This window comes from Colobus angolensis, unplaced genomic scaffold (genome assembly GCF_000951035.1).
Source record: "Colobus angolensis palliatus isolate OR3802 unplaced genomic scaffold, Cang.pa_1.0 Scaffold80, whole genome shotgun sequence".
NCBI classification, from domain to species: domain Eukaryota; kingdom Metazoa; phylum Chordata; class Mammalia; order Primates; family Cercopithecidae; genus Colobus; species Colobus angolensis.
In genome coordinates this window covers 9,662,235-9,684,862 of record NW_012121821.1, presented here as the reverse complement: position 1 = coordinate 9,684,862, position 22,628 = coordinate 9,662,235, and positions in this window count along the sequence as shown.

The following is a 22,628-nucleotide window of genomic DNA, read 5'->3' as shown; positions in this document are numbered from 1 at the left end:
CTTAGAAAGGATAATTATGACTTCCCCTCATATTTCTCTATTCCACTCATATTTCTTAGAGAACTAGTAAAAAAGGAAAGAAACTGGGAAATGTTAAGTTCACATTATGTCATTGCTTTGAGAGGTCCACACTATGTTGTTTTAAGGATTTTAGTTTTTTTTTGTTTTGTTTTTGTTTTTTTGACGTAGTTGGTCAGGCTGGTCTTGGACTCCCACCTGCCTCAGCCTCCCAAAGTGCTGGGATTATAGCTTGAGCCACCGTGCGCGGCCGGTTGGTTTGTTTTATGTATAATTGAAACAAGGGCTTATATGTTGAGACTCTCCAATTTTCAACTGGTAGGCAGAAAATAATGAGACTGCATGAAAGAGTAACATCCAGTTAGAGAGAAAAAAATGTTAGGATACTGTATGTAATGGTTCACAAAAGAAAGGAGAGACAGAGAGAGAAAGAGAGAGTATTCCAATGTGAGCATTATCAATACGTCAAATACTACTGGAAAATAAGGATGGGAACAAAAAAATAACCATTGGCTTCAGGGTATTGAATCATTGATGACCTAGGGTGAAGGGTTTTAGCAGAGTGATATGGGTGGAAGTCAACTCAGAACAGACTGAGGAGAGAGTAAAAAGATAACAAATAGAGACATGTAGTAGAAGCAATTCTTCTGGGATGTTCCACTGTTAAATGTGGGAAGGAAATAGGGTGGTGAGTGACAGGTATTAAGGGTTCATAGAGGGTTCTTTCCAGTGATTTGGGATTAATATTTTCTTGTGTTTATTTTGGTAGTTTCCTGTTATCTATAATTTAAATATATTTAATGGGAAGACCCAGGGAAAGTTTGAATATACAGGAGAGAGCAGGCATAATTAACAGAATCTGGATTCTGAGTAGTTGAGACAAAGGAAGCACAGGTAGAGGAAATGGCTGCAAGAGAGAAAGGAGAATACTATTCTTATTATAAGACCAAAGAAGGAGGATAGAGTGGTACAAATATAAGACTATCATAAAAGTTTATGCAAAGAAAATCAGAGTTTACATTTAATACCCCCCTTTCATTTTTTTTTTTTTCTGTAAACTGGAAAGTATATTCATTTGCTGAAAACTAGAATTCAGAATGGGGATGGGGTATGTCAGAATAATTGAGAAGGTTTGAAATAATTTTCACACATTTTGAGGACTGAATTGACCATAGGAACATAAGAAGACTTTTGAACAATATAGAGAATCCAAATATAACTGCTAATCATTAATTTATAATGATTTATGGTATTATTAATTTCCCCTATTAATCTTTTCAAAGAGTATTTGCATGCATACATAGTGAAAGTGGATAGTTGAGTTCAACCAGGATTGGAGTTTTGTTAAATAAAACAAATACGTGTAAAGATAAAAGGGCAAGGAAGTTTAAAGTATAGCAAGATATGACAGAAATTATAAAAGCCACATCGACTCTAAACTGGATTAAAAACAGACAGAAAGGAATAAAGATGACAAACTTGGAAACTGGAAGAAAGCAGAGTCTTGAATGGACAAGAGGTCCCAAACAGATAAGGGGTTAATGGAACCTGCACAGGCAACGTAGAATAGGAGATTGTGGCTAAGGAGTGCAATGACTGAATCAGACCTTTTGAAATCAGAGAAGTTTGTGTGTTTCTGGTTATTTCTAAGATGGCAGCTGAGGTGTGATAAGTGTCAAAATTCATGAGAGGTGACATAAAAGCATTGAGAAACCACAGGGTTTATCCATGGGGATGTTGGAGTCATCCAGGATGGACCAGGTGCTAAGACATTTGTAAAAGGAGAGAGTTTGAAAACTGCATGTGCAACAGTTTACAAAATGGTTGTTCTGAACCAGGTTCTTTGAAAAGTGTTGACTGTTTAGGGGTCAGTAAAAGTAAAACTTTCATATCCCTAGAGAGTGTGGATCAAAGCTACAAGTCACCTGGGGACATCAAGTTAATGTATTGCCATGTGGGTCCTGTTGCCCATAGAACCAAATCTATTTCTGCATATAGCCACACTGTCCATAGGTCCACTTCATTTATTTATTTATTTATTTATTTATTTATATTTATTTATTTTTGAGACAGAGTCTCCCTCTGTCACCCAGGCTGGAGTGCAGTTGTGCAATCTCGGCTCACTGCAACCTCCACTTCCCAGGTTCGAGTGATTCTCCTGCCCCAGCCTCTCAAGTAGCTGGGATTACAGGCACATGCCACCAGGCCCAGCTAATTTTTGTATTTTTAGTAGAGATGGGGTTTCACCATGTTTGTGAGGCTGGTCTCGAACTCCTGACCTCAGGATCTGCCCGCCTCGGCCTCCTAAAGTTCTGGGATTACAGGAGTGAGCCACTGCACCCGACTGGTCCACTTTACTGAGAAGAGCACTCCAATTTAGGAAACCATTTCTATTTTACAATGCTCACTGGGATAAAAATGTGTCCCAGGATCAAATTATTTTTGGACAAACTATATACTTCATTTACTTTTTAGAGGCCATCATATTATACAAAATTCTGAGATATCCTGCAGAAATTTTTAAATCTCCAAATTATTTAATCATAAACCCATATTACTTTTATTGAAATTATTTAGCAAGATATTGCAACAGAGTAACAATACAAGCTCTAATTTATTGAGTATTCACCAAGGCTGAATAGAATATTTTACACACAATATTTTATCAAATCCACACAATAATTTATTAAGTGGGGCCAGGCATAGTGGCTAATGCCTGTAATCCTAGTTACTTAGGAGGCTGAGGTGGGAGGATTGTCTGAGTCCAGGAGATTGAGGCTGCAGTGAGCCATGACTGCCCCACTGCACTCCAGCCTGGGTAACAGAGTGAGGCACTGTCAAGGAAAGAAAGAAAAGAAGGAAGGAAAGAAGGGAGGAAGGGAGGGAGGGAAGGAGGGAAGGAAATGCATAGTTTCTTATTCAAAAATTATCAAGAATTTCAAGAGAGTAATTGCAGAGCACTAAACAGGGCCCTTTGGGAGCATGGAATTTTGCATAACTAAACAGATAGTATGCACATGAAGACACCCTTGTGACTATTAACACTGCCATCACATATGCTATGGTCACTATAAAAAGAAACTGGATGTGATTGTAATGGATACCATTATCATTTAAACTATTAAGTAATCTTCCTAAATTGAATAGCTCACACACACTTCCAGTTTAAAAATTTTGCACCCACTGTTGTGAAGGCTAGAGTCTGCCACTTAATCAGTATTTGTTTAAAACAATGAAATCTTAATTTGTCCTAATGTTCATTATCATCACCATTTTATGGTTCCAAAGTCCTCATGAGCCTAAATGACTTACTCTTCAGGAGTACAACTTACTATTCTGGATACTGAAACATTTTCCTCCTTCAAAATCAATTGAAATTGCTCTAATACTAAATGGTGTAAATGATTAATGGCAAAATCAATTTGAAAGACACTGCATACAAAATACTTTATAGAATGTATAAATTAGAGATGGTAAATGGTCAGAGAAGTCACTCAACAAACATTTGTTGAGCACCTACATTTCTACAGAAAAATAGGATATCTATTATAATTTCAAAGGATGCTTTGGCTGAAAAATCATTGGGATTAATTAAGCATCATTGTACTGAGTCCCATGAAAAATTCTCAATTAGTGAAGCAAATACAAATGGTCATCAAAATTGAATATAATCCCTGAAACTAAAATCTCTTTTGCCAAGAGCTACCTGCATTTAATGTGTTCGTTGTTATGTAATCTGTCATATGTTCTAATATTTTTTTGTTTTATGACAAAATTTAAACATTTCCCTAAAAAAATTTGTTGATTGAGTCATAACTACTTTCTTGAGTTATCTGCCTCTGTTCTAAACTTGCCTTGATTGACTTAAATTGGGTATATATGGCCATGGTAAATGAGCAGAACATAGTAAATTCTGAGCAGACACAGGTTGACAGTCACAAACAAAAATTATGCAAAATTAAATTGACATTTACTGATTTGTATGATCGTTATTATACTGTAGGAAATTAAGTGTAAATATTAGGGAGTTGACCAAAAGGGCTGAAATTAGTATTACCTTTACAAAATATAGTATTACTATAATTGGATCTGAGTCAGGAGGTTTCATGGAAAATAAGAAGCCTTCCTTTAGGGATCTATTGAATCTTGACCATTTTATCCAGCTTCTAAAATTAGCTTGGTTGCAGATGATAGGGGGAAAGAGCAGGTTTGTAGAGTGATATATAAGGTATGATAAGATATTTTCTTTGGGACCCCTATTCCCCCATTAAATACATGCAGCTGGATCCAGGGGGCAAATACATTCAGGTAGCAGGTGCACTCTCCAAGAAGAATATGAACATATGTGCTTTCCTGTTTGTTCTGTCTGACAGATGTAACCAAGTGGTGGTACTGGGAAAGATACACAGCGGACACTGGGAACAGAACTAGAGAGACAGGATACAATTTTCATGACCAAAAATTGGGCTAGTATAATGAAGAAGAATCTTATTATAGATTAAGACAACGTTTCATCACTGAGTCAAAGTTGGCAAAAGTTAGGAACAAATAAGGAAACAGTGTATGATTTTCTGTCACTGTCAAAAACCTTGCAGACATGTAGTGTGTCTGTGTTGGCATGGTTAAAGGTGCAGAATCAAAAGCCACATGACAGTAAAAATACAGAAAATGGGGTAAGAGGAGTGGATATTATAGTACTTACAAATGATAGGTCTTGGAAATGATTAAGCGTGAAAAGAAGGAGAGGGAAAAGATTCAACCAGGGTTCCAAGATGCAAAAAAATATGTGACAAAAAGAATGGTGGTTTATAACCAGAAAGAAAAAATACAAGGGAAGATGATAAGTAAATTCAATTTGTCCATTTGTATTAGAGGTGACATCAGGGCACTCACGGCAAATTTTCATTAATTCATGTGAGTAAATTTCAGTTGGAGAGAAGGCTCACAAATGGACATACAGATTTGAGGATAATTTGCATAAAAATGATAGTTGAAAATCACGAAAATAGATGAAATGATAATAGAAAGAGAAGGCAGTAAGGATAAAAATTGCTAATCATCTACATGAAAGTGGGGGGGGGAAGCAATTGTGCATTGTGCTTCGAGAATAAGAATGCTAAAAATATATTGCTACAGACTACAAAAAGAAAGAATATTCAAATCTTATTCTCCTAACAGCCCAACTTCAAAATGTAAACAAATTCAAATTTTCTTGTTAAATAACAGGACCTCAATCACCATCCCACTTTATTGGTCAATACAATCTCTTCTGCAGGCGAAGTAGCTTATTTCCTCTGCAGTCACTGTGTTAAATAAGAGTTGCAAGTATCTCTGTATTTGACAAGCAAACTGTTGACTTGCTTTCCCTTTGATCAACATTAAAATTCTTCTTTCTCTTTGTGTTTTCTGTCACCAAATTATATCTATAGTATCCCATAAAATATGGCTGTGTGGGAAACATTAATTGTACTATTATTTGATTCCCTTTCCTTTATGATTCTCTAGTGACTCTTCTTCGAAAGACCCTAGTAATATTGTGCATTTCATTGATATGTTGCTTGTCTTGTGTTTTCCCTTGATGTCTCTGAAATTACAGCTCAAATAGAAATCTCTGTGTTTTAATAGGATTCTCTTGTCTACAAACTCAATATCAACTCAATTATATATTCTTAAAAGCTATTTACAGCTTTAAATCTAATGCAAATCAGGAAATTTAATTTAAGAACTGTGAGTTACTCAACAGTAATAAGAATTTCATAAATAGAAGATGACTGTTGTCTAATAGAGATAAATTTCTCAACATTTTAACTGCTTGCTAATTCTAATAACAACATTATACCATGAAAATGAACTCAGAACTTATGAATATTATCATTGGAGACATCAAGAAAATTGGTTGTTCACTTCTTACACAGTTGAAATGCCTTTTACTATTGCCATATTCTATGCAACCAAACAAACTCAACCATATTGCAGCATGAAGCACTTTAATGATGTTATATAAAAATCTGACCAATGAACAAGAAAGATTATTTCTAAATTTAATCAGTCACCATTCTAGAACTATTCACAATAGTAGAAAATGAAACTTGATGATATCATAGAGGTGATTTCATTTTTATTGTAAGAATACCTTTTCTAATTGGAAACAAAATATATATACCATGGAAAGACTGAGAAAGAGAATATTTCCAATTTTGAGACTTCCTAGTAAATTTGAAAAGAAAGTAATGCATTGTTTTATTGAAAGCCCTACATATGTTTAAGGTGACTAATTTCTCTTCCAGTTCAGTTCTTTTCTCTGCTTGACCCTTTCCTTTTTGTGCCTGTATGAATTCACATGTGTATAAATGTTATATATTTGCTTGCTGACTTCATATTTGAGAGGTTGACCGGAGAAATGTGTGAGAAAAATCAGTCCCCCTCCTTTGGAAGTAATCAAGATCTCTATGTCTCTGGTAACTTTTGTTTCCATTGGATTTGTAATAAGTTTTTTTTTTAATTATTATTTTGATATTTTTGCTATATTGAATTATTTGGCTAGTAAGAACAAGAGGAAAAAATATAAGAATAAATACTGAAAGTGAAAAGAAAAACAACTGTGAAAAACAGCTATTTATAGCAAGAGATCAGAGTAAAATTTTTACTTCCTATCCATATCTTAAAAACATTCTCTCTTTGCCTCCCTTCCTCTTCCTCTGTCCATCTCACCCTCTCTCCCTCTCTCTACAAGACTGGAAGAAAGAAAAATATCCCTTGTCCGCTTCTACAAAGAACAATAAATGACAATTTAAATAAAGTGTTTTAGAGTGCTAATTTCTTGGCCTAGTTTTGATATATTAAGTAGTATAGTATCTTCTTTGCTCAATCATCTATTAACAGAGTAAAGCTCTTAAAAAGTTAATAACAACACAGCTGGAATCAGATACAGAAAAAAATTCTTTTTACCAAACATATTATAAAAATACGTTAAATACAATTATTAAGGACAACATCCATTTTGAGAAGGAAGTTGGAGACAATAAGTGGACAGAAATTTTACAGATAATCCACACTCTGTGATTAGAAGTTAAGTGTATAGTTACGAATGGTTTATTATAATTTGAATTGGTTGTTTGGTAACTCACCATTGTTAAGTTATTCCTTAAACAAATCTCTATAATGATGTTAAAGTGGCTACATGGGAACTCAATAACTGTCTTCTTTCAGTACTAACTTAGCTTCACAAAATATATTGGAGATGAATGCTTTCACTTTATAGAAAAGTGCATTAAAGCCAAATGAAAGAAGGGTATTCTGTCACTATTATATACCTGAGGGTTGTTGAATCAGCCAAAATTTCATTTCCCTGCTATACTTTTAACTTAAATTTAAAATATTGACTTTCATGAAAGCCTAATACGTTAATGAAGCAAACACATATTAAAAAATAAGACACTCAAGGCAATTGTATTACTCTGTTTTCATGCTGCTAATAAAGACAAACCCAAGACTGGGCAATTTACAAAAGAAAGAGGTTTATTGGACTCACATTTCGACATGTCTGGGAAGGACTCACACTCATGGTGGAAGGTGAAAGGCACATCTTATACAGTAGCAGACAAGAGAAGGGTTACCAGGGTCTTGGGAAACTCTACCCCTGTCGCTTTGCAGGGCACAGCTTCCCTCCCAACTTCTTTCACAGGCTGGCGTGGAGAATCAGGGTTTTCCAGGAGCATGGTGCAAGTTGTTGGTGGATCTACCATTCTGGGGTCTGGAGGATGGTGGCCCTCTTCTCACAGCTCCACTAGCTGATTCCCCAGTAGGAACACTGTGTGGGGACTCTGGCCCCACATTTACCTTCTCCACTTCCCTAGCAGAGGTTCTCCACGATGGCCCCATCCCTGGAATAAACTTCTGCCTTGACAACCAGGCATTTCCATACATTCTGGGAAATCTACGTGGAGGTTCCAAAACCCCAGTTCTTGACTTCTGTGCACCCACAGATTCAACATCATGTGGAAGCTGCCAAACCTTGGTATCTGCACCTTCTGAAGCAACATCTGGAGCTGTACCTTTGCCCCTTTTAGTCACAGCTGGAGTGGATGGGATGCAGGGCACTAACTCCCTAGGCTTACATACAGCACGGAGACCCTGGGCCCAGCCCACAAAACTATTTTCTCCTAGGTGTTCAGGCTTGTGTTGGGAAGGGCTGCCATGAAGACCTCTGACATGTCCTGGAAACATTTTCCTCATGGTTTTGGGATTAACATTTGGCTCCTAATTACTTATGCAAATTTCTGCAACTGGCTTGAATTTCTCCTCAGAAAATGGGTTTTTATTTTCTATCACATTGTCAGGCTGCAAATTTTCCAAACTTTTATGCTCTGCTTCCCTTATAAAACTGAATGCCTTTAACAGCACCCAGTCACTTCTTGAATGCTTTGCTGCTTAGAAATGTCTTCTGTCAGATACCCTAAATCATCTCTTTCAAGTTCAAATGTCCACAAATCTCTAGAACAGGGGCACAATTCCTCCAGTCTCTTTGCTAAAACAGTGAGTCGGTCACCTTTGCTCCAGTTCCCAACAAGTTCCTCATCTTCATCTGAGACCACCTCAGCCTGGATCTCATTGTCCATATCATTATCAGCATTTTGGTAAAAGCCATTCAACAAGTCTCTAGGAAGTTCCAAACTTTCCCACATCTTCCTATCTTCTTCTGAGTCCTCCGAACTGTTCCAGCCTCTGCCTTTTACCCAGCTCCAAAGTTGTTTTCACATTTTGGGGTATGTTTTCAGCAGTGCCCCACTCTACTGGTACAAATTTACTGTACTAGTCAGTTTTCACACAGATGATAAAGACATACCCAAGTTTGGGCAATTTACAAAATAAAGAGGTTTATCAGACTCACAGTTCCACGTGGCTGGGGAGGTCTCACAATCATGATGGAAGGTGAACAGCGCGTCTAACATGGTGGCAGACAAGAGAAGAGAGCTGGTGCAGGAAAACTCTCCTTTATAATAGCCATCAGATATTGTGAGACTTAATATCATGAGAACAGCACAGGAAAGATCTGTCCCCATGATTCAGTTACTTGTGCAGGAAAATTCCCCCTTATAATAACCATCAGATATCATAAGACTTACTCAATATCATGAGAGCAGCACAGGAAAGACCTGCCCTCATGATTCAATAACCTTCTACCAGGTCCCTCCCACAACATGTGGGAATTTAAGATGAGATTTGAGTGGAGACACAGCCAAACCATATCAGCAACCAATGTCATTTCAAGTAAATAATATGCCCAAATCAACTCTTTAACAAATATCAAAGGGCAGATGGGGGCTTTACTGCTGTTAATAGCATATGCCTCTTTTTAGGGTTAGTCACGATAGCTTAGCTATCCGCCATAGAGTTGCATATAAATGCCTGAAAATAACAGATGGTATTTTAAACAAACATATTTCCCACTATATCATCAGCATAAAATTAGATACAGATTGCTTGTTTTCACTCTGATGCAGCATCAGTGAACTCATCAATAGCACATCTTTGTTAAACCGAGTATTAATTGTAACTCTACTGTGTCTTTAGAGTGTAATGTCAGAGGTAAAAATGTTGCTGCTTTTTAAAAAAGTATTAATAAGCCAATTATTTTTCTTCACTTTGTCAAATTTTAAATATAAATTCTATTTTGACTAATGTAGCAATTAAATTTGTTCAAACTATAATCTAGATACACAGGCACATTGCATAAATGTGCTTCTCTTCACATATCCTGACAGAGAAAAGTAATAACCAAATGGAAGACAGTGAAATATAACTCAGAATTCTCTGGAGACCTCTGTCCTGTTTTGCTGATTGGGAAGTTTCTAGCTCTTAAATTATATGGGAATTAAATAGTACACCCTTAAGCCTAGCCCACAGGATTTACAAGCTCTAAATTCCAGCTTTTTATTTTATGTGTTCCCTATGATAAAAGTATCAATAAACTACAGATTTTTTTTCCTAAAAAACATTTTTTTAATTTAAAAACAAATATTCAGCATTTCTAATGCTTGGTGGCAAGATAGGAAATGTTACACAAACCATTACTTGTGAGATGTAACTCAGCAATATGTGTATCCAAGGGCCTAATTTTAAATGCCAAACTATTAGATGAGTAGAGTAAGTGAAAAAAAACAAATTGCTACAACACTTGTCTTGCAAGTAAATGGGCAATTAATGTTTGAGTAGGAAGACATATTTGAAAAAAGTAGTATATATAATTACCAAATATTAAGATAAATAATTTTATATTATTTATAATTATATTAATATGAAATAAAAGCATACAAAATATCAACATAATTTTAAGTACAGACCCAAAGACATATAATGAACTTACAAATTTTTTAATTCCCCAGAATGTTTGAGTATATTAATTATAATATTAACTCTTCAGAATTTTAATTAATTAAATATATGGTTATTCATAATCTATTATATCTTATGAAAAAGTATACATAAATAAAAACAAGATAAAAATTCTTTCTTTTCTGTATCTTAAGGTTCTTCATAATATTTAAATGTTGCAAAAAGTTATAATTTAATAATAATCACAATGTTTTAAAATTATTTTTAATATACTTCGTGTTTTTATATTTAACAGAAGGCTATGTTGTATTTCTTTAGAAATAAAGCAGTTTTTCTTTCATTTTTTTCATTGTGACAAAATAGATGTAATGAAATTTATCATTTTTAAATATACAGTCCAATGCTACCGGTACATTCATAATGTCGTGTAAGCATCACCACCATACACCTCCAGAGCTGTTTTCCTCTTAAAAAACTAAACCTCTCTAGCCATTAAACAAATACTCACCATTCACCCCTTCCTGAGATCCATGTAAAACACCAACCTTGTTCTCTATGATTTTGACTGCTATAGGTACCTAATGTAAGTGGAAATATATAGCATATATCTTTTTGTGACTGGCTAGCATAATGTCCTCAAAGTTTATACATGCTGTAGCATACGTCAAAATTTCCTTCCTTTTGAAAAACGGTTGAATACAGTTTTATTGCATATACCATATTTTACTTATCTATTCATCTGTCCGTGGTTATTTGGAGTACTTCCACATTTTAACCACTGTGAATAATGCTCCTACGTACATGAGTGCTATGGTCTGAATGTTTGCACCCTCTGAAAATTTGTATATGCAAATGTAATCAACAATGTGATGGCATTAGAAGGTGGAGTTTTCAGGAGGTGATTAGGTCATGAGGGTTAAGACCTCTTGAATAGATTAGATTCCTTTATGAAAGAGGTCCTGGAGAACTGATTCACTCCTTCCACCACGTGAGTGGAAAAGCACTGCCTAAAGTAGACCCTCACATGACACTGAATCGATCAGTGCCTTGATCTTGGACTTCTCAGCTCTCAGAATTGTGAAAAATAAATTTCTGTTGTTTATAAGCTATCTAGTTGATGGTAATTTTTTATAACAGCCTAAAGGGACTCGGACAGTAAGTGTACAAATCTCTTTGAGACTGTGATTTTCATTATTGGGGGTACATACGCAGAAGTAGAATTGCTGGATCATATGAAATTCTATTTTGTTATTATTTTAGGAACCACCATACTCTTTCAGAGCACGTCTGTCATATTATATTTCCACCAGCAGGACACAAGTGTTCCAATTCTCCACATCCTCACCAACACTTGTTATTTTAAGTATGTGTGTGTTTTTAGAGCAGTCATCCTAATTGCTGTGAAATGATATCTCATTGTGGTGTTGATATTCATTTCCCTAATCATCAGTGATGCTGAGCATCTTTTCACGTGCTTATTGCCCATTCATATATTTTCTTTGTATATGTCTTTTCAAGTTCTTTGCCTGCTTTTGAATTGAGTTATTTGGTTTTGTATTGGTTTTTTGACAATTGAGTTGTAGGAGTTCTATGTACATTCTGAATATTAACCCCCTATCAAATATGTGATCTATAAATATTTTTCCCATTCTACAAGTTGCCTTCTCACTCTATTGATAGTCTCCTTTCATGAACAAAAGGTTTAATTTTTATAAAGTCTAATTTTTATATTTTTTCTTTTGTTGCTTGTGCTTCTAGTGTCCTATCCAAAAAACTCATTTCCAAATGCATTGTGATGAAACTTTTGTCCCATGTTTTCTCCTAAAGTTTTATAGTGTGATGTCTCCTACATTTAGAATTTTTATCCATTTTGAGTTACTTTTTATATCATGTTAAGTAAGTGTCCAATGTCATTCTTTTGCATGAAGATATTCCATTTCCACAGCACCATTTGTTGAAAAGACTATATTATCCCCAGGATAACCATGATACCCAATTCAAAAATCATTTTATAATATATGTAAAGGTTTGCTTCTGGACTCTGTATTCTATATTACTTTGAGCTATATGTCTGTAATTATGCTAACAGTAGTCTTTTTTGTTACTATAGCTTTGTTGTAACTTTTGAAACCAGGAACTACGAGTTCTCCAACTTTGTTCTTCTTTTTAAGATAATTATGGCTATTAAGGATCTTTTTAAATTCCGTATACATTTTAAGATGGATTTTTCTATTTCTGCAAACATGTAATTTTGATAACAATTACATTGAATCTGTAGGTTGTTTTGGGGAGTATTGGCATCTTAAGGCTTCAATGCATGATTATAGAATATTTTTGAATTTATTTGTGTATTCTTTAATTTGTTTCAGCAATGTTTTATTATTTTTATTGTACAAATCTTCCATCACCCTAGTTAATTTGTTTCAGCAATGTTTTATCATTTTTATTATACAAATCTTTCATTTCCCTGGTTAAGTGAATTCCTACATCTTTCATTGTTTTTGATGCTATTGTAAATGGAATTTTTTTCTTAATCTTTTTCATACTGTGCATTGCTAATGTATAGAAATGCAAGTGATTTTTCTACATTGACTTTGCAAGCTGCTACTTCATTAAATGTGTTTGTTGTAATAAGTTCTTGTGGAATTTTTAGGGTTTTTAAAATATAAGATAATATCATTCTCAAACAGAGATAATTTTACTTCTTCCTTTCCAATGTGAATGTCCTTTATTTCCTTTTCTTGCATGATTTATCTGGCTAGGACTTCTGGTACTATCTGGAAGAGAAAGTGTCAAGAGTAGGCACCTTTGCCTTATTCCTGATCTTGAAGAAAACACTTTCATTCTTTAATCATTGAATACGATTTTGACTGTGGGATTTTTTATATGGCCTTTATTGTGTTGAGGTAAATTTGTTCTATACCTATTCATTGAATTTTTTTTTTTATAATGGAAGAATGTTGAACTTTGTCAAACGTTTTTCTGCATCAATTAAAATGATCCTATTGACCACCATCTTCATTCTGTGAATGTGTTACTTTGATTTATTTTTGTATATGGGATTATTCTTGCATTTCAGGAATAAATCCCCTATTTATGATATATAATTGATATGGTTTGGCTGTGTCCCCACCCAAATCTCATCTTGAATTCCCACGTGCTATGGGAAGAACACAGTGGGGGTTTACTGAATCATGGTGGCAGGTCTTTCCCATGCTGTTCTCATGAGAGTGAATAAGTCTCAGGAGTTCTGATGACTTTATAAGGCAGACATTTCCTGCACAAGCTCTATTTTTGCCTGTTGCCATCTATGTAAGATGTGACTTTGCTCCTTGCTTTCTGCTATGATTAGGAGGTCTCCCCAGCCATGCGGAACTGTAAGTCCCATTAAACCTCTTCCTTCTGTAAATGGCCTGGTTTCAGGTATGTCTTTATTAGCATCATGAAAACAGACAAATACAGTAAATCAGTACTAGTAGAGTGGGGCACTGTTGAAAAGATACCCAAAAATGTGAAAATGTCTTTGGAAGAGGGTAACAGATAGAGATTGGAAGAATTTGTGGGGCTCAGAAGAAGATAAAAAAAATGTGGGAAAGTTTGGAACTTTCTAGGGACTTATTGAATGGCTTTGACCAAAATACTGATAACAATATGGACAATAAAGTCCAGGCCAAGGTGGTCTCAGATAGAGATCAGGAAATTGTTGGGAAATGAAGCCAAGGTGACTCTTGTTATGTTTTAGCAAAGAGACTGGTGGAATTGTGGCCCTGCCTAGAGATTTGTGGAACTTTGAACTTGAGACAGGTGATTTAGGGTATCTGGCAGAAGATATTTCTAAGCAGTAAAGCATTCAAGCAGTGACTTGAGTGCTGTTAAAGGCATTCAGTTTTATAAGGGAAACAGAGCATAAAAGTTTGGAAAATTTGCAGTCTGACAATGTGATAGAAAAGAAAATTCCATTTTCTGAGCAGAAATCCAAGCCTGTTGCAGAAATTTGCAAAAGTAATAGGGAGCTGAATGTTAATCCTCAAGACAATGGGGAAAATGTTTCCTGGGCATGTCAGAGGTCTTCATGGCAGCCCTTCCCATCACAGGTCCAGATGCCTAGAGGAAAAAGTGGTTTCATGGGCCAAGTCTGGTACCTGTGCTGTGTGCAGCCTGGGGACGTGGTGCCCAGTATCCCATTTGCTCCAGCAGTGGCTGAAAGGGGACAATGTAGAGCTCGGGTCATGGCTTCAGAGGGTGCCAGCCTCAAGCCTTGACAGCTTCCATGTGGTGTTGAGTCTGCCAGTATACAGAAGTCAAGAATTCGAGTTTGGGATCCTCTGCCTAGATTTCAGAGGTTGCAGGGAAATGCTTGGAAGTCAAGGCAGAAGTTTGCTGCAGGGATGGGGCTCTCATGGAGAATGTATTCTAGGACAGTGCAGAACGGAAATGTGGGGATCGAGCCACCACACAGAGTCCCTACCGTGGCACCACGTAGTGGAGTTGTGAGAAGAGGGCCACCCATCCTCCAGATCCTAGAATGGTAGGTCCATGGACAACTTGCAACATTCACCTGGAAAAGCTGCAGACACTCCATGCCAGCCCATGAAAGCTGCAAGGGCTGCAAAGCCACAGGGGCAGAGCTGTGTGGCAGCCCACCCCTTGTATCAGCGTGACCTGGATGTGAGACATGGAGTGAAAGGAAGTCATTTTGGAGCTCTAAGATTTGACTGTCCCTGGCCGGGCGCGGTGGCTCAAGCCTGTAATCCCAGCACTTTGGGAGGCCGAGACGGGTGGATCACGAGGTCAGGAGATCCAGACTATGCTGGCTAACACAGTGAAACCCCGTCTCTACTAAAAAATACAAAAAACTAGCCGGGCGAGGTGGCGGGCGCCTGTAGTCCCAGCTACTCGGGAGGCTGAGGCAGGAGAATGGCGTGAACCCGGGAGGCGGAGCTTGCAGTGAGCTGAGATCCAGCCACTGCGCTCCAGCCTGGGCGACAGAGCCAGACTCTGTCTAAAAAAAAAAAAAAAAAAAAAAAAAAAGATTTGACTGTCCCACTGAATTGTGGACTTGCGTGGGCCCTGTACCCCTTTGTTTTGGCCAATTTATCCTATTTGGAATGGCCTTATTTACCCAATGCCTGTACTCCCATTGTATCTAGGAAGTAACTAACTTGCTTTTGACTTTACAGGCTCATAGGCAGAAGGGACTTGCCTTATCCCTGATAAGACGTTAGACTGGGGACTATTGAGTTAATGCTGAAATTAATTAAGACTTCAGGGGACTATTGGGAAGGCAAAATTGGTTTTGAAATGTGAGGACATGAGATTTGGGAGTAGCCAAGGACAGAATGCTATGATTTGGCTGTGTCCCCAACCAAACCTCATCTTACATCCCCACTTGTTGTGGGAGGAACCTATTGGGAGGTAACTGAATTACAGGGGCAGTTCTCTCCTGTGATGTTTTCATGATAGTAAGTCTCATAAGATCTGATGGTCATTATTAGGGGGAGTTTCTCTGCACAAGCTATCTTTTTGTCTGCTCCCATCCATGTGAGATGTAACTTGCTCCTCCTTTCCTTCTGCCAGGATTGTGAGGCCTCCCCAGCCATGTGGAACTGTCCCATTAAACCTCTGTGTTTTGTATATTGCCCAGTCTCGAGTATGTCTTTATTAGCATCATGAAAACAGATTAATACAATAATGCTATTAATATGTTCTTGAATTTGGTTTACTAGTATTTTGTAAAGGAGTTTTACATCCATGTTCATGAGGAATGTTGGCCTATAATTTTATTTTCTTATAATTTATTTGTCTGGCTTTGGTTTCAGGACAAGACTGGTTCATAGATTTAGCAAGTGTTTCCTTGTCCTTAATTTTTTGGAATAGTTTGAAAGGTTTGATGTTAGTTATGTTTTAACTGTTTGGTACAATTCAGCAGTGAAGTCATCAGATCAAGGGCATTCATTTGTTGATATTTTTTATATCTGATTAAATCATCTTATTAGTTATGAGTTTTATATTTCTTCATGATTCAGTTGTGGTAAGTTTTGTGTTTCTAGGAATTCATTTATTTCATCTGGGCTATATAATATTTGTTGCCATTAATTGTTCTAAGTACTCTTTTATACTCCTTTTGATTTCCGCAGAATTGAAAATAATATTTCAATTTCATTTCTGATTTTACTAAATTGAGTCTTCTCAACCTAGCTAAAGATTTGTCTACTCTATTGATATTATTTGATAACCAACATTTGGTTTCATTGCTTTTCTCCATTTTTCTATACTTTCTTTCATTTCTCTGTGATTTACTTATTTTCTTATTTCTTCTAGCTTTGTGTTTAATTTGTTCTTTTTCTCTGTTTCTTTAATTTGCAAAGTTAGGCTGTAGATTTGAGATCTTTCTTATTTTTCAGTGTAAGCACATATAGCAATAAATTTTTCCCTTTGCACTGCTTTTGCTGCATCCTGTAAGTTTTAACATGCTATGCTTTTGTTTTCAGTTATAACTAAGCACATGTTAATTTCCCTTGTGATGTCTTCTTTGTTCATTAGCTGAATGTGTTATTTCCACAAAGTTGTAAGTTTTCCTGTTTTGTTTCTATTTTTGGTTTCTAACATTATCCCACTGTGGCCAGAGAATATACTTTGTGTAACATCTATCTTTTAAAATACATTGAGACTTAATTCGTGGCTTACCATATAATTTATATTGGAAAATGTCCCATGTTTACTGGAAAAGTATGCATTTTGTTGTTAGTAGAGTGTTCTGTGTGTGTATGTTAGATTCAACTAGTTTGTTGTATTTATTATTTTTATTTTTAATTTTTAATTTTTGTAGGTACATAGTAGGTGTATATATTTATGAGGTATGTGACATTTTCATTATGTTATATACATCCTGTTTTCTTACTAATCTGTCTGGTTATCTATATTAAGAGTGAAGTATTAAAGTCTCAAGCTATTATTATTGAACTGTGTACTTCTCCTTTCAAGTCTGTCCATTTTTGCTTCATATATTTTGATGGTGCATTATTATGTATATAAATGTTTATAAATAGTATCTCTTATTGCTGTATTAAAACTTTGTTTAAATATGATGACTTTCTTTGTCTTTTGTAAACTTCTATGATTTCAAATATATTTGTCTCATATTATTAAAGCCACTCCTGCTCTTTTTGGGTTACTACTTGCATGGAATTTTCTTTTCTTTTTTTTATTATTATACTTTAAGTTCTGGGGTACATGTGCAGAACATGCAGTTTTGTTACACAGGAAACCACATGTCATGGTGGTTTGCTGCACCCATCAACCCATCACCTGAATTAGGTATTTCTCCTAATATTATCCCTCCCCTCGGTCCCCATCCCACGACACACCCCGGTGTGTGATATTCTCCTCCCTATGTCCATGCAGTGCTTGGTTTGCTGTTCTTGTGATAGTTTGCTGAGAATGATGGTTTCCAGCTTCATCCATGTCCCTGCAAAGTACAAGAACTCATCCTTTTATATGGCTGCATAGTGGAATTTTATTTCCTATCCTCTCATTTTTAAACTTTATATATCTATTTGTATCTAAATTGAGTCTCTTGTAGATAGCATACAGTTATGCCATGTTTGTTTAATCCATTGTGCCCATCTTTATCTTTCGATTAGAGTTTAGTCCATTTACATTCAAAGTAATTACTGATAGGGAGAAACTTATTTTTGTATTTTGCTATTTATTTTCTCTACACTATACAGCTTTTTTTGCTCCTCATTTCTTGCATTGCAATATTCTTTTCAGTTTCATTAATTTTTTTGCAGTGAAATATTCTCATTTTCCTTTTCATTTTTTTCATGTGTATTCTGTAACTATTTCCTTGGTTGCTACAATGAGTATTACATTTGACATTATTAAGTTATAACATTTTATTTTTAATTCATACCAGGTCTCCTTTGATGACGCATAAAATAAAAAGCCTGGTCCCTTTCAGCTTCTTTCTCACTCCTTTCAATTATTAATTTAACAAAATTATATATTTATATGTTGTGTGTCCCAAAACATAAACTAATAGTTGGCTTTAATGCATGAATCTCTTAAATTATGTAGAAAACAAAATGTAGAGTTATAAATTAAAGTTACAACCCACTAGCTTTTAGAATAATAACTGCTTAGTAATGTACTAGTCTTTTAAATCATGTAAAAAAAAAAAAAGTTAGGCTACAAAGCATTGTCATGATAATTTTAGCTTTTATTATTTCCCATGTCTTTACCTTTATTAGTATTTTTATTTTTTCAGCTACTGTGTAATGTACTTCTGTGGAATATGTCAGTCTACTGACTTCTGGCCTTCAAAGTTTTCAACGAAAAATTTATTAATAATATTACAAATTATTCCTAACTTATGATGGGATTACATCCTGTTAACTCATTATAAATCAAAAGTATTGTAAGTGAAAATTGCAATGTAAGTGAAAAACTGCAACCCTAACTGTTTATCAGGGGTTACTAATACCCTAATAAATCCATTATAAAGCCAAAAAATTCTAAGTCAAACCTTCGTAAGTTCAGATGTTCCTCAACTTATGATGAGGTTACAGCTCAATAAACCTACTGTCAATATGAAAAATTACTAAGTAAAACCATTGTTAATTAGTTGCAGTAAGGACCCCTTGAATGTGATGAATCAGTTCTCTCTCTCTCTCTCTTTTTTTTTTTTTTTTTGCTTTCAAGATTCTCTCTTTGTCTTGGATTTCAAAAGTTTAATTATAATGTTCTCTGAGCTGGTCTGCTTAAGTTTATCCTACTTGAACTTTGTTGAGTTTACTGGTTGTTTATATTCATGTCTTTCATTAAACTTACGAAGTTTTATTGCCATTATTTCTTCAAATAAGCCCTTTACCCTTTTCTTTCTCTTCTCATTCTGAGACTGCCGTAATTGTCATGTTGGTCCACTTAATGATGTCCCACAGGTTCATTAGACTCTGTTTACCTTTCTTCAATCTTTGTCCTTTTAATGCAAAATTTTCAATTATTATATCTTCAAGTTTACTGATTTCTTTTTTTGCCTTCTTAAATCTGCATTTCAACTTCTTTAGTAATTTTTTATTTCAATTATTATATCTTCAGCTCTAGAATTTTTGTTTTAGGTTTTCTTTCTTATTGATTGATTGACTAATTTTTGAGACAGGCTCTGTCACCCAGGCTTGAATGCAATGGCATAATTGTGACTCGCTGCAACCTCTGCCTCCCATGCTGAAACCATACGCCCACCTCAGCCTCCCAAGTAGCAGGGAGTGCAGGTGCCCCCCACCAGACCTGGCTAATATTTTTCTATTTGTGGTAAAGACAAAAATCATCATGTTCTCTGGGCTCATCTCGAACTCCTGAATTCAAGCGATCCTCCTGCTTGAGCCTACCAAAGTGCTGAGATTACAGGCATGATTTGCCATGCCCAGCCTGTCTTTCTATTCATTCATATTTCCATTTTGTTCATACATTATTTTCTTGACTTTCTCCATGTTTTCACTTAGTTATTTGAACTTCTTGAAGACAGTTTTTTTTAAAGTCGTTGTCTAGTAGGTCAACTCTCTGGTCTTTCTAAGTAACAGTTTCCGTCGGTTTATTTTTATTTCCTTGAGTAGATGATACTTGTCTGTTTCTTTGTATGCCCTTAAAGTTTTTTCCTCAATAGTTATAACGTGGTAACTCTGGAAATTGGATGCTCCCCTTTCCCCACGGTTTTGGTTCGGTTTGGTTTTTATTGTTGTAGGCTTTCTCTAGCCAAAGACCCTTCTGAGGTGTAAATTTAGGATCTTCTCAGACATTTTTATGCACCTGTTTCTTTCCCTGGATATACACAGTGGCTTTCTAACTTCCCCTGTAAATGCAGTGGCTTTTGAATATCATAGTCTTTAATGTTTAGCTCACAAATGGGGCAAAACAGAATGAGAGAGAGAGAGAGAATTAAAAAAAGGCACTGGCCATTTAAATCCTATGGAAGTTGCTTTACTAGATCCCCTGGAAGTTTCTTTAGCCAGAGGGCGTGCGAGTTGCAACAGTGTGTGTGTCAGGGGAGGGGACAAGCAATAAAGGCTACTTGCCTCTGTTTATGCTCCTCCATAATAAGAAGCAGCAATCAGTGATCAGAGCACAGATCCCAGATATTTGGAGGACAGAGACCTTATTGCCTACTCTGGCTTCCATAAGCTATGTACAAGCTACTCCTGCAATTCCTGTGGCTACCATGGGACTCAGGATGGAGGATAGATAGCTTATGTTGAGCCAAGAGCTGGAATTAACTGCAGTTTATTATTCAAATCTTCTCTTGGAAGTTATAACTTTCAATAGATTTTAGAATTTCAAAATAATTACATCAGACAGATTCTGCTAATAGAGTTGTTTTTCTAGATAGAGAGACAGGCTCCTGAGGCTTTCTACTCAGCCATCTTCCCAGAATTATATAAGGAAGATATATTTATGTAACGTAAATTAAAATGTCTATATACAAATGTCTACTATTGGTTATTTTTAAACTAAATTGATGTTTTAGTATTCTTGACACTTATCCCTAAAGTTATAAAGTCAAATATTCCATTGTCGATTATGGTGCTTTTTTAAATTAAAGCAATTTTCGACACGTTCAATTAGAATACATTATTCCCTCAGGTTACTTCTATATACCCTTTATGTTTATTTCTGCTAGTTCATATAACATTGTATAACTGACAGCAAGAACTTTGTCTTCTTTGTACCTAAACTAGTTTAACATGTAGATGTAAAAGTTTACCTATAGTCTGCCTATAGACTGAAAATAGGACGTAACTATTCAAGGAATTGATAACTAAGTGGACAAATTACTATTAGAAGAGTAGATGCTACATGAAATTTTTTAAAAAGTATAGTAGAAATATGGAATAGGAGCTGCATATGTCAAGCACTAAGACCAACTCTGTTGTAATATTTTCTTCACTTTTCAGATTTGAAAACTAGAATATAGACCAGTGGTCTTTGGTCTTTGAAAGTGTTTGTGTTGCTATATATATACAAATAAAAGCAGCTAGAAAATAAAACTGAGATTTCAACCTAAAGTTTTTAATTTAGTTCTTTCATGCTGGAACTGAAAATCTTAATATTCTATTATTATGCCATGCTCTTCTTTTGTTTTACCTTACTCTGTTTATTTAATATTTCAGTAAATTTATGTTCATTATTTGAAACCAAACATTATCACCTCTTCTACCAAATATTGTCATTGTAAAACCTATAGTCTTTCATAGTGCTTCTTAAACATATGTCTGTCATAACAGTTACCAAATCATATTGAATTTGGTTGTATCTCTTACTCTTCAGATTGTTAATTCTTTTTAAAGCAACAAATATGCCTGACTTACTAAGTTTCTGGCACTCAGCCCAATCCCTGACCCTTGACAAATTCCCAATAAAAGATGATATAGAGGGCAGCAGTTAGAACTAGGACGGGAAACATTTTCTCAGTAGTGAAGTATATTCCAAAGCTTGGAATTACAAATAAAAGAGTACAGTGTTTAAGGACAGTGATGCCAGTCTGGCTGGAACAAACAATTTAGGAAAACAACATATGGTCTCATGTAATATTTAATTCAACTAGCAGAATTGAGTAATATAGAAAGCTCTAGTGAGTGTCAGAAAAAATATAATTTAAGATTTCAATCAGTTCAAACCACTATATTTAAAGCACTGCCAGAAGGAAGAACAGTATGTATCATGTGTAGATGCAGACATCAGTTTTTATGGGTGAAATTATGAGTAAACTGATTTCAACAAATTCTGGGTCAGTACATTCTAACTGTTAGCACAAAATCGACCACTATATCATTTAGCTTCTTGTCATCTTGCCATGCCCAGTTATAGATTTTTTATAGTACTTAATACAATCTAAATGTTATGCAAATAATTGTTATGCTGTATTGTTTCTTTATTTGTATGATTTTTTATTGTTATTTGTTATTTTTTGTGTTAAATTTCAAATACTTTCAATCCATAGTTGGTTAAATCTGCAAATGTAGAACCCAAAGATACATAGGGCTAATTGTAATCCTAAATTAGACTCAGAAATGTTCTTATAAATCCATAAATTATTATTTTAAATAGAAAACAATGTGAAGTTTTGATATATGTTTACAATGTGGAATGATTAAGTTTACAATGTGGAATGGATTAATTCACAAATCCATCACCTCATATACTTATCATTTTTTGTAGGAAAAACATTTAAAATTTACTCTCTTGACAATTTGAAATATACAATGCAATTTGTTATTATA